This window comes from Elephantulus edwardii, unplaced genomic scaffold (assembly GCF_000299155.1).
Source record: "Elephantulus edwardii isolate Elephantulus edwardi_28Jun2011 unplaced genomic scaffold, EleEdw1.0 scaffold00357, whole genome shotgun sequence".
NCBI lineage: Eukaryota > Metazoa > Chordata > Mammalia > Macroscelidea > Macroscelididae > Elephantulus > Elephantulus edwardii.
The window spans coordinates 81,756-99,385 of NW_006400107.1; the positions used below are offsets into that span (position 1 = coordinate 81,756).

The 17,630-nt window shown below is 39.0% G+C and overlaps 1 pseudogene across 1 annotated transcript; it reads left to right on the forward strand.

Moving 5' to 3' along the window:
* Positions 1-4,575: 4,575 nt before the first annotated feature.
* On the forward strand, positions 4,576-5,152 carry LOC102856174 (annotated as a pseudogene). Its single transcript, XR_439031.1, has one exon. The product of XR_439031.1 is annotated as a ribosomal protein S9 pseudogene (transcript).
* The last annotated feature ends 12,478 nt before the right edge of the window (positions 5,153-17,630 follow it).

Genomic DNA, 17,630 nt, shown 5'->3' on the forward strand with positions numbered 1-17,630 from the left:
ATGAGTCAAAAATTATGGAAAAGTAAAAGAAAAGATTCTTTCATTGTTTTACAAACCCTCCCCCAGGTCCCCTCCACCATGTAGCCCTCGCTGAACATTGCAGTTCTTGACCTTCTGCAGCAAATACTTCAAGTCTTCCTCAGTTTTGGCAAGCAAAGTTGTGTCATTTGCATAATGTAGATTGTTGGTGAATATCCCTCCAATCCTGATGTCACATTCCTCCACATAAAGTCTTGCCACCCTAATGATCTTTTCTAAATATAGATTGAAAAGGTATGGAGATAGGAAACATCCCTGATGTACTCCTTTCTTGATTTTGAACCATGCAGTGTTTCCCTGCTCTGTTCTGAGGACTGCTTCCTGGTCCAAGTATAGGTTTTCTATAAGCACAATTCTGGGATTCCCAGCTTTCCTCAATTAGGCACAATTTGTTGTGATTCACACAGTCACATACCTTTGCATAGTCAATGAAACACAGATAGACATTCCACTGATACTCTTTGCTTTCTGCCAAGATCCATCTGACATTGGCAATAATGTCTTTAGTGCCACCACCTCTTCTAAACCCAGCCTATATTTCTTGTAGTTCTTTGTCAATATACTGTTCCAGGCATTTCTGGATAACCTTCAGCAAGAATTTGCTCATGTGTGTTACTGGTGATTTAAAAAAATTATTATTTCTACAGTCTGTTGTTTTTTGGGGGATGGGAATAAGTATGGATATCTTCCAGTCAGTTGGCCAGGTAGCTGTCCTCCAGATTTCTTGGTATAACCTGGTGAGCACATCCAGGGCAGCATTTGTTTGTTGAAATATGTCAATTAGTATCCCATCAATTCCCAAGGTTTTATTTTTTGCAGCTTGAAGTTCCTCCTTCATCACCATTGCCTCTTAATCATATGTTGTTTCTTGGAATTCTTCTGTGTCAGCCAATTCTTTTTGTTTCAATGACTCTGTATACTCCTTCTATCTTCTTTTCATGTTTCCTAAATCATTGAAAATGCTGCCCATAGCATCCTTAAGCATTGCAACTAATGGCTTGAATTTGTTCTTCAGTTCTTTCAGCTTAAAGGTAAACAAACCAATCACAAAGTGGGCACAGGATATGAATAGGCACTTCACCAAAGAAGACATTCAGATGGAAGACAAATACATGAATAAATGTTCAAAATCCCTAACTATCAGAGAGATACAAGTTAAAACAATATGAGATATCATCTCACCCCAGTAACAATAGCAAAGTTCAACAGGGCAGCAAACAATAAATGATGGTGATGTTGTGGTGGAGATGTAATGGTGCAACCACTGTGGAAGATGGGCAGGCATTTTCTCAAAAAGCTGGGAATGGGAAGTCCCATTTGACCCAAGAATTCCACTACTAGGAATATACTCTAGAAAATTCAGAGCCACAACTCAAATAGATATATGCACATCCATGTTTATCACTGTATTATTTGCAATAGCAAAAAGTTGGAAGCAACCCAAGTGCCCATCAACAAACAAATGGAGAGAAAAAACTATAGGACATTCACACAAAGGAATACTATGCAGCACTGAAAAACAATGAAATAATAAAACATTACACAACATGAAGGAGCCTTGAGAACATTATGGTAAGTGAAATATCTCAGTCACAAAAGGACAAACACTGCTTAACATGGCTGTTATAAAATAAGACAAACTATGGGGAGTTGGAGAGGGAATGGGGAAAGAGTGAATATATAAAGAATACTGCATTCGAACAGATGAGGGAAGAATTATAATTATGATTATATAATTATATAATTATGCATCATATATATATATGACATCAATCTAGAATAAGGGATGCATTGTATGGTGAGCTAGGGGAGGGAAAGAGGGTGAGAAAAGGTACAACAATGAATAAAATCTCTTTCATCTCTCTCTCTCCCTCTCTCTATGTATGTATCTCTTGTATTTCTCACAGTTCTCTGCCAATGAACTCTTCTAGCGGTTTTTTTATTAATCTTCAGCAAGATTTTGCTTATATGTGATATTAATGATATTGTTTGGCATTTTCACATTCTGTTGGATCACCTTTTTTGGGAACGGAAACAAATATAGAAAGCTGTCTTCCAAATTTTCTTTTTTTTTTTTTTTTCTTCCAAATTTTCTTGACACAGCATCATGAGCATGTCCAGAGCTACATCTCTTTTTTGAAACATGTTGACTGGTATTCCATTAATTCCTGAGGTCTTATTTTTTTGCCAGTGCTTTCAGTATAGCTTGAACTTCTTCCTTCCTTCTTGATCATATTCTACTTCCTGAAATGTTTCCATGTCAGCCAATTCTTTTTGATACAATGACTCTGTATTACTTTCATCCTCTTTTTATGCTTCTTGTATATCTAAGATTTCCCCCGTAACATCTATCAGTATTGCAACTTGAGGCTTGAATTTGCTTTTTCAACTTGAGAAATTGCTGAATGAGTTCTTCCTGTTTTATTTTCTAACTCCAATTCTTTGCACATTTTGTTATCATAATTTGCTTTGTCTTCTCATGTTGCCCTTGGAAATCTTCTCTTTTATTTTACTTCAGTATTCAGCAGAATCAAAATACAACCTTCACCCAATCTCACTTAAATTTAAAAACCATCTCAAGAATAGATATAAAGTATTGAATGCTAATATTCAAACATCAGATGAGTTATGAAATTACATAAAGGATATCATTTGTGAAGAGAGCAAAAGGTCCCTATAAAGGCAGAGGAGGAAGAAAACCCAAGATGGGTGTCAAAATAGACTGAAAATTTCCTCAGAATGTTGAGAGATCAAAACAAAGGGAAGAAATGCTGATGTAAAAGAGACAATGATGATGGACATCTTTGTTGTTGTTGGACATCTTTGTTGTTGTTGTTTTATGCCGTTGAGTTGTCCACGACCAATAATGACCTTATGTACAGCAGCTCTGAAATTGGTCCTGTCCTGAGCCAGTCTCACTAATTCTAATACACCAAACCCCATTGGTCCAGTTACTGTATCTATCAATCCATCTCATCTGGGGTTTTCCTCTCCTGTGCTGTCCTTCCATACTTCCAAGCATGATGTCCTTCTCCAACGACCGGTCTCTCCTGGCCATGTGTGGGGCATTATTCAATATACCACACTTCTCTTGTCATGTCAGTGGAAAAATGATCCCTCTGATTCCATACAATGCAGATGATACTTTAGTATTTCATAAATATAGTTCACTAATTGATAGAATTTTGTTTCTAAGTTTCCTCAGCTTTAGAAATGCTGAGTGAGTTTCTTACCTTTTTTTTCTCCAGTTCTGTCTAGGTCTCTGCACATTCTATTATAGTAGTTTGCTTTGTCTTCCTGAGTTGCCTTTTAAATCTTTTGTTCAGCTCTTTTATTTCAGCATTTCTTCCCTTGTTTTGGCTTCACAAGCCACAGGGCAATTTTTTGGAGTCTCATCTGACATCCATTTTCCCTTTTCTTTCTCTTCTGTAGTGATCTTTTTCTCTCTTCCTGGATTATAACCTTAATCGCATCCCACAACTCATCTGGTTTTCATTCATTGATATTTAATACTTCAAACTTATTTTTTAATTTCAGTGAGATAGACTCAAGATCATATTTTGGTTCTCTTGGACTTGTTTTAATTTTCTTTAGCTTCAGTTTGAACTTGCGCATGAGTAATTGCAACAATCAGCACCTTATCTGTTTTTCACTGATACTGAGTTTCTCCAGTGATATTTTTCCACAGGTCCTCTTGTGAGGTCCATATGTACAGTCACAGTTTGAGCTTTTTTAAAAAAGCTATTTGTGATGAATAAATCATTGAATGTGCAAAATTTGATCATTCTATTTCCAGCTTCATTTCTGTCACCAAGTCTATACTCTCCAACCAATCTTTTTTCTTCATTGTTTCCAACTTTTACATTCCAATCACTAATTATCATTAACATATCTTGATGTGTAATGATAGAGTCAAATTGCAACAGTTAGGGATGCTATGGGCAAAGTCTTGAATGATCCAGGAAATATTAAAGAAGACGGAAGGAATGCTTTGAGTCGCTGTTCCAAAAAGAATTGGCCAGCACTGAAATATTTCAGGAAGTAGCATATGATCAAGGGCCAGTGATAATGAAAGAAGAAATTCAAGCTGCACTGAAGGCAATGGCTAAACATAAGGTCTCAGGAATAGACGGGATACCAATTGAAATGTTTCAAATTGATGCAGCCCTAGACATGCTCTTCAGTCTTTCCAGGAAATTTGGAGGACAATTGTCTGGCCAACTGACTGGAATAAAACAACGTTTGTTCCCTTTCCAAAGAAAGGTGATCAAAATAAACCAGTATAAAATAAAAATTTTATTTTTTAAAAAAATGATGATCCAACAGAATGTGGAAATTACCAAACAATATCATTAATATCACATTCAAGCAAAATATAATTCAAAATCAGCTCTACCAACACATAGACAGAAAACTGCAAGACGTTCAAGTAGAATTTAGAAGAGGCTGTGGAAAAAGCGCGGCTGACAAGCGTGCGCTCCTCTTTGCCTGTGATCGCGGTCTGCTCCCAGGCGCAGACGGGCAAGCGGTGCCAACATGCCGGTGGCCAGGAGCTGGGTTTGTCGGAAAACTTACGTGACCCCGCGGAGACCCTTCGAGAAGTCACGTCTCGACCAAGAGCTGAAGCTTATTGGCGAGTATGGGCTCCAGAACAAACGTGAAGTCTGGAGGGTCAAGTTTACTCTGGCCAAGATCCGCAAAGCTGCCCGAGAGTTGCTGACGCTGGATGAGAAGGACCCACGGCGTCTGTTTGAAGGCAATGTGCTGCTTCGGCGACTGGTCCGCATTGGTGTGCTGGACGAGGGCAAGATGAAGCTGGATTACATCCTGGGCTTGAAGATCGAGGATTTCTTGGAGAGGCATCTGCAGACCCAGGTGTTCAAGCTCGGTTTGGCTAAGTATCCACCACGCCCGCGTGCTGATCCGCCAGCGCCATATCAGGGTCCGAAAGCAGGTGGTGAAATCCTTCATTGTCCGCCTGGACTCCCAGAAGCACATCGACTTCTCCCTGCGGTCTCCATATGGTGGGGGCCGCCCAGGCCGCGTGAAGAGGAAGAACGCCAAGAAGGGCCAGGGTGGGGCTGGAGCAGGCGATGAGGAGGAGGAAGATTAGGCTCACCAGGGCCCTCCTGGGTGGGAAACGGTCTAGTGTACCAGCCAGATGATACAATTAATTCTTGAATTATAATTAATAAATCAATTAACTAACGGGGAAAAAAAAAGAGACTGTGGAACCAGAGATATCACTGCTGATGTTGGATGGGTCCTGGCTGAAAGCAAAGAATACCACAAGAATGGCTATTTGTATTTTATTGACAATGCAAAGGCATTTGACTGTGTGGTTTATAACACATTATGGCTAACATTGAGAAGAATGGGAATCCCAGAGCACTTGATTGTGCTCATGGGAAACCCATACCTAGACACTGTTATGTGAACAGAGCCAGGAAACACTGCATGGGTTAAAATAGGAAAGGTGTGCGACAAGGTTGTATCCTTTCTTCATACCACTTTAATCGATATTCTGAGCAAAATATTCAAGAAGCTGGACTCTATGAAGAAAAATGTGGTATCAGAATTGGTGGAAGGGTCATCAATACCTTTTGCTATGCAGATGACACAATCATACTTGCCAGAAGTGAGGAGGGCTTGAAGCACTTGCTTCAGAAGGTTAAACACTGCAGCCTTCAATGAGTTGCATCTCTTCCCCATTGGATGACAAACAGAGAAAGGATTGCAACTGTCAACAACTTTGTCTTGGATACACAATCAACACCCTTGGCACGAGCAGTCAGGAGACTAGGAAATATATTACACTGGGAATGTCTGTAGTTGTGGACCTCTCCAAATTATTGAGCGGTAATGTTGTAATGATGTCAATTTGAGGACTGAAGTGTGACTGATCCAAGCCATGGTCTTTTCAGGCACTTATTTTGCATCTAAGAGCTGGACAATGACTCAGGATGACAGAAGAAGAATTGATGCCTTCGAGCTGTGGTGTTGGAGAAGAGTACTGACTATTCCATGGATTGACAAAAGACCAAAGAAATTTGTTTTGGAGAAAGTCCAGCCAGAGTGCTATTTGGAGGCAAAGATGATGAATCTTTATCTCACATATTTTGGTTATGTTGCTAGGAGAGGCTATTCCTTGGAGACATCATACTTGGGAAGGTGGAGAGGCAGCAAAGGAGAAAAAGATCCTCGATTAGATTGGTTGATACAGTGAGTGACTGTGGCAGTGGGCTGGAGTATGACAGAGACTATGAAGAGGACAAAGGATGGGACAGCGTTGAGTGATGTTCATAGGGTCATTGCGAGCCATGCTCAACTTGATGGCACCTAAGAACAACACAACAAATTGATAGAAAAATGATGGTAAAAATGTAATTTATATGTTGTCATTGTTATATGTCATCTAGTGGGAACTAATTAGATGAACTGATCATCCAATGGATTTTTAGAACATGTAAATTGCACAAGAGAAGACCGCTCATCTTTCTCCCTCAGAGCAGCTGGTGAATTTGAACTACTTGAATTTTGATTGACAATGCAACTCCTTATGTACTAGGCCACTCGAGCTCTGTAGTTGATATAAACCAGTCAAATAAATCCTGTTGATTAGAATTTCAATCATTCCTTAAAGGGTGGTGGGGAAAATACTGTTCTGGTTATTATTCACTTATTTGTCAGAGAAAGAATTCTTCATTGTTTGCAACATACATTTAAAAATTAATGCATGATCTTGATCTTGGCAATTTCTTCTACAAATACTCTGGCTTGCCTTGAGGCCAAATAACTATTACCACAAGTTGAACCATAATTTCCAGATTCAATTACCCTCCTGTCGTGTTCATACTGAAAGTTGCTTGTGCACTTCTTGAGGAAGGCCAGATAAAATGAAGTTGGTTGTGCTTGCTGTGATTAGTCCACAAGGAGATAGCCAAGGTGATTGAACCACATGTTAATAATTCACCACGTAATCTCTCCATGCAGTTAGCAGGCATTTTCCCCCAGCCAGTTTCTCATTCAAAAGAATAAAGCATCTAACAGGAGTTTCTCACTGTCTTGCAGACCAGTTATATTTAGTGTATTAGTACTTGCCATGAGGAATTATTCCATTCTGCTTTATTATGGGATTAGGGGAGCTCTGATAATGTGTGTAGTCCATGATGAGTTGCACTACTAACCTGAAGATGGTTTCTCTCTGGTGGCTCAAACCACTAGCAGCTCCTTCTGTATAATTTTCAGGCTCTGAAAAACCTGCTAGAAGGTCAGCGGCTATAAGTTGGTTCTGACTTAACAGCAATAAGAGAGTAAAAAAAGTTCAGTCTCCCCTAAATAATGACTGTTTTCCCCATCTCTTTACACATCTCTTTACACGTCTGCCCAAGGTAAATGAATAAATTGTAGTTTCTAGATAACACAAATATTTCTATATACTGTATATATATTTCTTTATATTATATATAAGACAAGTTGTTGATTGCCTTCGAGTCGAGCACTACTCATAGAGATCCTATGAACAAAAGTCCTGAAGTCCCTCTACAACCATCGACATTTATCAAAGACTTTGTAATAACTTAATGTTTTTCATGTTACAGAGATTATACCATTTTGTCATGCTGTGACTTATTTATTTCAGTCTGGATATTTTCAAGTTTCATTCATGTTGCAGCATGTATCAGGACTTCATTTCTCTTTATTATTAAGTTCTCTTTAGGTTTTAAAATAGTGTCTTAGTTCTCTCTGGTGCTGCTGTAACATAAATAGCACAAGTGGCTGACTTTAACAAAACTGATTTATTTTCTCATAGCTCGAAAGTCTGTTGTTAGTTGCTGTCTAGTCTACTGACTCATCATGACACTCTGTAAACAGAAGGAGATCTGTTGGGTCCTGTGCCATCCCCACAGTCTCTTCTGTGTTTAAACACATTGCTGCAGATACTGTGTCAGTGCATCTCACCAAGAATCAAAAGGTCATTACAGAGATGAAAAGCAAGAAAAGACTGAAATGGGGGTCAAAAGAGACCCTGAATATTGCACTAGAACACTGAGAAGCCAAAGTAAAGTGAAGAAATCAGGAAGAGAAGGAGCTGAACAGAAGCCTTCAAAGAGCAGCTCAGGAAGACAAAGCAAACTATTATAATGAAATGTGCAAAGAGCTGGAGTCAGATAATCAAGAGATGAACTCGCTTAGCATTTCTTAGACAGATGGAACTAAAGAATAAATTCAAGCCTTGAGTAGCAATATTTAATGATGCTATTGGCAGAACACAGAATTATCTAGGAAGCATCAAAAAAAAAAAAAAATGGAAGGAGTACACAGAGTCACTGTACCAAAAAGAATTGACTGACTCACAGAAGAATTTCATGAAACAACATATAACCAAGAAGCAATGGTGGTTAAGGAGGAAGACAAGCTGCCCTGAAGGAATGGTGGAGCGGGGAGGAAAGGCCCCAGGAATTGATGGAATCCCAATTGACATATTTCAAGAAACAGATGCAGCCCTGGATGTGTACACCAGGTTGTGCCAAAAAATCTGTAATACAACTACCCGGCCAACTGACTGAAAGAGAGCCATATTTATTTCCATTTAAAAAAAAAGTGTTTCAACAGAGTGTGGAAATTATCAAACAATATCATTAATTTCACAAACAATGATGATGATCATCCAAAAATGACCGGAGTTGTACTTTGACAGAGAACTACCAGAAATACAAACTGGGTTTAGAAGAGGCTGTGGCACTAGGTACATCATAGTTAATGTCAGATGGATCTTGGCTGAAAGAAGAGAGTACCACATGAATGTCTATCTGCGTTTCTTTGACTATGTAGATCTCAACAAATTGTGGGTAACCTTGAGAAGAATGGGAATCCCAGAGCACTTGACTATGCTTCAGTGAAACCTTTAATTGGACAAGAAAGCAGTCATCATAACAGGGCAAGAAAACACTGCACGGTTCAAAATCAAGAAAGGAGTGCATCAGGGATGTGTTCTGTCTCCATATCTTTTCAAGCTGTCTGCAAAAGAGAGCATTTGAGAGTCTGGACTTTATGAAAAGGAATGTGGCATCTGGATTGGAGGAAAACTCATCAACAATCTGCATTATGCAGATGGCACAACTTTGCTTGCCAAACTGAGGAAGACTTGAAGGGTTTGCTGCAGAAGGTCAACAACTGCAGTTTTCAATATGAAGTGAAGCTCAACATCAAGAAGACAGATTCTCACCATTGGCCCATTGGCTGCACCATCATAGATGGAGAAGATTGAGGTAGTCAACAATTTCAACTTGCTTGATTCCACAATCAAAACTCTTGTAACCATCAGTCAGGAAATCAAAAGATGAATTGCATTAGGAAAATCTGCTGTCAAAGACCTCTTCAGAGTGCTGAAGAGCAATGATGTCAGTATAGAGACTAAGGTGTGCACTTGATCCAGGCCATGGTCTTTGTAATTACTTGCTACGCATTAGAAGACTGGACAATGACTAAGGATGACAGAAGAATTGATGCCATTAAGTTGTGGTGCTGGTGAAGCAGATTGAACATACCATGGACTGCCAAGATAACAAACAGATCTATCCTGGAGAAGGTGAAACCAAATTACTCCTTGGAGGCAAGGGTTTTGAGGCTCGGTATCACATACTTTTGACATGATACCAAAAGGGATCAGTCCTGGGAGAAGATATAGTGCTTGGAAGTGTGGAATGACAATGCAGGAGAGGATGACCCTGGATGAGATACATTGGCATAGTAAGTGGGATAATGGAGATAGGTGTGTCAGAGACAGTGTGACTGGCTCAGTATAGTGCAGTGTTCAGCTATTGTGCATAAGGTTGGTAGGAGTTGCAGGTGACTCTATGGCACATAACAACACAACAGATATTTTTGGAGAAGACATTGCCATTAAGTTGATTATGGTGTAGAGTAACTATAATATCTTATTCATTCTTTATTTCCACAATTCCCTGAAAAGTGTTCTGTTCTTGCTGTGAACTGTCAATTTGGAACTGATACATAGCTAACCCTCTAGTGGGTTTTCAGTGAATGTAAATCACAGAGAAGATTGGTGGTAAATTCAAACCACATGCCTTTCAATTCTCAGCACAACTCCTTACCACTAAGCCACCAGAGCTCTCTATATTCAAACAAAGGTTTAAAAATTTTTTGTACTACATTAAAAGTAATTATCTTCTATTTGTGGATGCCACATTAGACTTCATGTTCATAGTGCATTTTGAAAAACAGATCTAGAAATGTTGACATATATGTATTTTCCTTTATTCAATATTCCAAAGGGTACCAATTCAAGAGGAAAAAGAAAATTCTGTCATCTTTCTCATTCAATAGGATTATCACATATGCTTGAAAAAGACACAGACATACATGAAGCAGAATTATGTAACTTAAAAAAGTAGGATTGCATATTTGTGCTCATTTCAAAGATGATCCAGTTGAATGCAGAAACAGATTTATAATTACCTTTTAATCATCATGATAGATGATGAAGATATTGAGATTATTAACAGCTTTAGTTTGTTTGGCTCCACAATCAATATTCTTGGTACCAGTAGCCAGGAAATTAAAAGACAAATTACATTGCGAAAGTCTACCTCTCCAAAGTACTGAAGAGCAACAATGCCAGTCTAGAGACTAAAGTGTGCCTGATTCAGATCACAGTCTTTTCAATTACTTGCTATGCCTCAGAGAGCTCAACAATGACTAGGGATGATAGAAGGAGAATTGATGCCCCTGAAAAAGAGTATTGACTAGACCATGGATTGCTAAGAGAACAAACAGGTTCATTCTAGAGAGAGTGAAACTAGGCTGTTCTTTGGAGGCAAGGATTCTGAAGCTTCATCTGACCTATTTTGGACACGTTGCAAGAAGGGACCAGTCCTTGGAGAGGGACATCATGATTGGGAGGGTGGAGGGCCAGCACAAGAGAGGAAAACCCTCTATGAGATGGATTGATTCAGTGACTGGGGTAACAGGGATGGGTGTGCCAGAGACAATTAAGATTAGCACAGGATAGAGCAGGGTTTAGGGCTGTTTGTACATAGGGTAGCTATGAGTCACACACAGCCAACTCGATGGTACATAACAACAACAAATCCTCTCCCTTCCTCAGTAAATACATAGTTTAACAGAGATAAAAATACTAGGGAGGTTTACTCTCTCTCTCTTTTTTTGGAAGTGCAAAAAATCAACATAAATGTAATAACTATCTGTTTTTATATTTCTAATATTTTCCTCCTATTCAGATGCCACATTCTTCATAGATTCCAGCTTCTTGCGTAGTTTGCTCAGCATGCAGACTGAATAGGTATGGAGAAAGGATACAGCCCTGACATATGCCTTTCTTAATTTTAAACTCTTGGTTTTGCATGAGCACAGTTTTGTGTCCTAAGATTCTCATTTTTATCAAGGTTAACCACAATTTCTTATGATTCACATAGTCAAATGTTTTTCCACAGCAAATAAAGCATAAATAGACATTCTTCTGATATTCTTTACTTTCATCCATTTGACATCAGCAATGATATCCCTGGTGCCATGTTGTTGTTGTGTTGATTGTCTTTGAGTTGAGCACTACTCATAACGACCCTAGGAACAAAAGGCCTGAAGCCTTTCTATAACTATTGACATTTATCAAAGTTCATAGAGTTTCCAGATGCATGTTGTTTAGGACGTGGATGCCACTCCTGCTTCCAAAGTAATACTTTAATGACATTCTAATACACAGGGACGGACATTAAATAGTTACTGTGACTTATCTGGGTGACAGTTAAGAAACTATTACTGTTGTCAGTTGTTGAATTTTTCTATTGTGGTTAAAGGCTCAAGCTCTGTTTTTATTTTGTCACTTCTTAAAGACAAATAGTTACAAGTAACTATGCTGAAGTACTATACTAAATTTACTAGATTTTACTAATTTTATGTTACATGAAATGTTGTTTAACTTTTAAAACAAACAAAGAAAATTAAGGGGGAGGGAGCATTTTTTTAATTGAGAGGTTGAGTCCAGTGGAAGTGGCTGGCTGAACTTTGAGGATCCATCTACCTTTGCTTCCTTGGCAGTCTTATCTCTGGAACAAGGCTAAGGGTCTGGAACAAAACTCAGTGTTCAAGTTACCTATAGGAAGGGAAGCAAACCTAGAGAGAATAGACTTGTGAGTTACAAAGAATAAGGGTTTCAGAGGTGTTACTTACTGATGTACTACAGGAGATGGAGGAAAGTAGCTTAGCTAAAGTTTCTTGTACACAATTTTATGCGCTTAATTTAAGTCTACTTCTGGGTGCTACTTTAATTCAAAGCAAAGCTAAAGCAATCCCTGATTATACTAGAGATGGATTTCCTGACAGGGCTCAGGCATCCACTTCATTTCCATTGTCACTCAGACTGCTTTCAAATTCTGCTTGAACGTCTGACAGTTCCCTGTCTATGTACTGTTCTAGCTGGTTTTGAATGACCTTCAGCAGTATTTTGCTTACATATGCTATTAATGGTATTATTTGATAATTTTACATTATGTTGGGTCACCTTTCTTGGGAATATGAAAAAATAGAGATTTCTTCCAGTCAGTTGTCCAGCCAGCTGTCCTCCAATTTTCCTGGCATATATTGGTGAGCACATCCAGCTCTGCATCTGGTAGTTGAAACATTCAACTTGTCTTGCTAAAAGTGAGGAGGATCTGAAACACTTGTTTCAGAAAATCAAAGAATACAGCTTTCAATATGAATTGCATCTCAACATCAAGAAAACTAAACTTTTCAGTACTGGATGGATAGGAAACATTATGCTAGATGGAGAAAAGATTGAGATAGTCCACTTCTTGCTTGGATGTACAATCGACACCTTTGATACTAGTTGTCAGGAGATTAGGAGACATATTGACTGGGAAAGTCTGTAGTCAGGGAACTCTATTGAAGAGTAGTGATGTCAGTTTGAAGACTAAAGTGCATCTGATTCAGGTCATTCCAATCACTTGCTAGGCATCTGAGAGCTGTACAGTGAATAAAGATAACATAAGAATTGCTGCCTTTGAGCTGTGGTATTGGAAAAGGGTTCTGAACATATCAGGGACTGCCAAAAGAACTAATAAATATGTCCCTCCAACCCACTGATTCTGTATTGCTTATCTTACATTTTTCTCTTGTTCTTCCCATACATTATCTATTTCCACAAGATAGTCTCAATTTTCTGAATTTCACTTTATTGTGTTCTATTTATTTTATCTACTTGATCTTGCATAGTTTCAAAAAATTCTTGTATGTTTCCTAGATCTGTAGAAAAGACCTTATTAACATTTTTAAAAATAAAATTTTAGTTTAATTGTGATTTTAAAAAACCTTTAGAGAGAAGTTAGATTTTCATTCATTCATTGTTGTACATTTTATCACCTCTCCCTCCTCTCCCTCCTTTCCCCCTCCCCCAGTTCATTTTTTTTAAAATATTCACCTGTCTACAATTTTAAACCTCTTATTCTGGGCTGTTGTCTTAAGTATAATGACTAATCATATATTCCTTTTAGATCTTCCTTCTGTCTCAATTAAATGATCATTATCTATCCACTCTTATCCTATTTTCCTCCTGACCCCCTATCTCAGATCTGCTTTAATTAATACTTTTTAAAAAAATTAAATATCAGGAAGTTCCAAAAGCCTTTCTTCTTCTGTAAGATTTCCATGATCTGTATTTTGATAACATTTTGTTCCAACTTCTGGCTTTATTTTTTCTTTTTTACTAGTTTATGATAATCTGTCACCTACTAGACACAGTCATTGGGGTAATTGGGTGTCAAAAACAGTGAAATTGGCTAAGGATAGGGCAAGGTACGTAATGAGTTATGGTCAAGTTAGTGGCATTTAACAACGACAACTAGACATTGTAGTTTGGTTATGTTTATTAATAGGGATACAAAACACCAGTTCTTAGAGGCAGACTGTGATTTTATATCTATGTGAACTCCCAGGGTCAAATGCAACACTGTAGAACAACATAAAGAAAATAAAGAAGTAACTATGTAAAGACATGCATCTATGCAGAGCGTACTGATTTACAGATAACATTGTGAAGAATGGGAATTCCAGAACAACTCATGTTGTTCATATGAAACGTGCATAGATGAAGAGCAGTCATTCAAACAGAACAAAGGGATTCTGGTTTGTTTAAAATCAAGAAAGGTATGTGTAAAAAAAAATTTAAAAAAGAGAGAGAAAAGGGAGCTCTTGTGGCCTAGTGGCAAAAAGCTGTGATGCATTCCCTAAGGTGAGGTTTGACTCCACTATATACTCCACTAGAGAAGAAGAGACAACTCCCCCCTGTGCCGGTCAGACCGAATTCAATAGTATACAACAAGAGAAAAAAAAGGGGGGCGGGGGAAGAGAAGAAGAAATAAAGAAATGTATGTGTCAGGGTTGTATCATTCCACTGTACATGTTTAATCTATATATTGAGAAAATAATCTAAGAAATTGAGCTACGTGAAGAAAAATGTAGTATCAGCACTGGAGGAAAATTTATTAACATCTATCTGATAATGTTGTTGTTATGTGCCGTCGAGTCGCTTGCAACTCATAGCGACCCTATGTACCACAGCCATAAACCCTGCTCTATCCTGTGCCAATCATACTGCCTCTGACACACCCATCCCGATTACCCCAGTCAACTGAATCAATCCACCTCATAGAGGGTCTTCCCTTCTTGCGCTGTCTCTCCACCCTCCCAAGCATGATGGCCCTCTCCAAGGACCTGTCCCTCCTCACATCATGTCCAAAGTATGTTAGACGGAGCCTCAGAATCCTTGCATCCAAGGAGCAGCCTGGTTTAACCCTCTCCAGGATGAATCTGTTTGTTTATTTGGCAATCCATGGTACATTCAATACTCTTCTCCAACACCACAGCTCAAAAGCATCAATTCTTCTTCTGTCCTTCCTAGTTATTGTCCAACTCTCCGATGCATAGCAAGTGATTGCAATAACCATGGCCTGAATGAGGTGCACCTTAGTCTCCAGAGTGACACCATTGCTCTACAGTACCCTACAGAGGTCCCTACCAGCAGACTTTCCCATCGCAATATGTTTTTTTATTTCCTGGCTACTGGTGCCAAGAGTGTTGACTGTGGAGCCGAGCAAACTGAAGCTGTGAACTATCTCAATCTCTTTGCCATCCATCCTGATGCTACCAATTGGTCCAGTGGTGAGAATCTTTGTCTTCTTGACATTGAGCCTCAATTCATACTGAAGGCTGCACTCCTTGACCCTCTGCAGCAAGCATTTCAGGTCCTCTTCAGTTTCAGCAAGCAGGGTTGTGTCATCTGCATAACACAGATTGTTGATGGATCTTCCACCAATCCTGATGCCACACTTCTCCTGATAGAGCCCAGCCTCTCAAATAATCTGTTCTGTATATATGTTGAAAGGTATGGAGATAGGTCACATCCATGGTGTACAGCTTTCCCAATTTTGAACCACGCAGTGTTTCCCTGCTCTGTTCTGATAACTACTTTTTGGTCCAAGTACAGACAGGTTTTGCATTAGAATGATCAAGTGTTCTGGGACTCCCATTCTTCTTAGAGTCAGCCAAACAGTCAGTTTGTTAATCTGATAATAGATGACACAAACTTGATTGCTCAAAGAGATGAAGACTTAAAGCCCTTGCTGATTAGGATAAAAAACCTACAGCCTTCAAAATGAATTATATGTCAACGTAAAACAAAAATCTTTCTGAAATGGACTAGAAAAATACTATAACGGGGAAAAAGACTTAAGTGGCCAAAGACTCATTTTACATTAATCCACTATGAACACTGACATGGAACCCCCTCCTGCATGGCAGTCCCACCTTCAGTATGGAGCTCAAATCAAAGTTGGAAGTTCTCTATAGCAGCTGGATTCTACAGAGGTTTGTTTTCTCATTCTGGTGAGGATTAGATTGAAATGTTTACTTTCCATTGGGTGTGAATTGATTTTATTAGGCCTCCTGTTTAAAAATGCATTTAATCAGGATTATGGGTCAAGGACTGTAGTCTTTAATATGGAATGAAGCTCAACAACAAGAAGACAAAGATTCTCACCACTGGGCCAAATGACAGCACCATATAGATGGAGAAGAAATTGAGGTTGTCAACAATTACAGCTTACTTGGATCCACAATCAACACTCTTAATACCAGCAGTCAGGAAATCAAAAGATGAATTGCACTGGGAAAATTTGCTATCATGGACCTTTCCAGAGTGCTGAAGAGCAACGAAGTCAGTCTAGATATAAAGGTGCACCTAATCCAGGTCATGGCTTTGTCAATTATTTCTTATGCTTCAGGAAATCAGACAATTACTAAGGATGACAAAAGAATAGAAGCCTTTTGAGTTGTTTTACTGGAGAAGTCTTTAACAAACCATAGGCTGCCAAGAAGACAAATAGGTCTTTCTTGGAGAGAATGAAACCAAGTCTCTTCTTGGAGGCTAGGATTTTGAAGCTCTGCCTCACTTAGTTTGGGCACGTGGCCAGGAGGGATTGGTCCTTGGGGAAGGACATCATGCTCTGAAGGGTGGACGGACAGTGCAGTGGGGGAGACCCTGGATAATATGGATTCATACAGTGACTGGGGCAATGGGGGTGGAGTGTCAGAATTTGTGATATTGGCTCAGGATAGGGAAGGGTTCAGAGCTGCTGTACATAGGTTCACTATGCATCGTAGGCGACTCAATAACATACTATGATAGGCTTGGAACCAGCAGTGGTATCCACTTTTTAATCAACTTGCCTCCAGAAACTCTATGAACTTTGATAAATGCCGATAGTTGTAGAGGAGCTTCAGGTCTTTTATTCATAGGGTCACTATGAGTTGTGCTTGACTCGAAGGCCATCAACAACAACAACAACAACAACATGAGGCTGGAATTCAGGTTGGGACTCATCTGCAGTAATCAAAATCTACAGAGGTTTGTTTCATAGCGTTCTGATGAGGATTAAGGTGAAATGTTTATACGTCATCATTAGGTGTGAGTTAATTTTATTTGGCCTTCTATTTAAAAACACATTTGGTCAGCAGAATGGGGCTGGAATTCAGGTTGTAAGTTGTTGAGAAATGATGAAAGTTATGCAAGTGTTCAGGTCTTTTGTTCATAGGGTCGCTATGAGTCATCTACGACTTAATGGCACTTAACAACAACAACAACAAAAACAGAGAGAGAGCTCTGCTGGCTGAGTGGATAGAAAGTAATGCTACCAAGCCAAAGGTGGGTGATTTTAATCTGCAGCCCTCAGGCCTGGTTTTGATTATTTTTGGTCAAACATTCTTCTAAATGGTATAGCACTGGTCTGTCCATTTGCTGTACAGAGGTAACTCATGGTTGTTGTGATGCTAAACACTGTGACACTGATGTGTCAAATGTGATAATGTTGGATAATGTCCATGGTGGACAGTATTTTGTGGATCTCCCCAACTGAAACAAACTTGGAAGCAGGATTGGCATCCACTTCTGAAATAGCTTGCCTCCAGAAAATCTATTAACATGGAGAAATTATGAATGTTATACAAGTGTTCAAGTCTTTCATAGGGTCACTATGACTCATTTACAATGACAC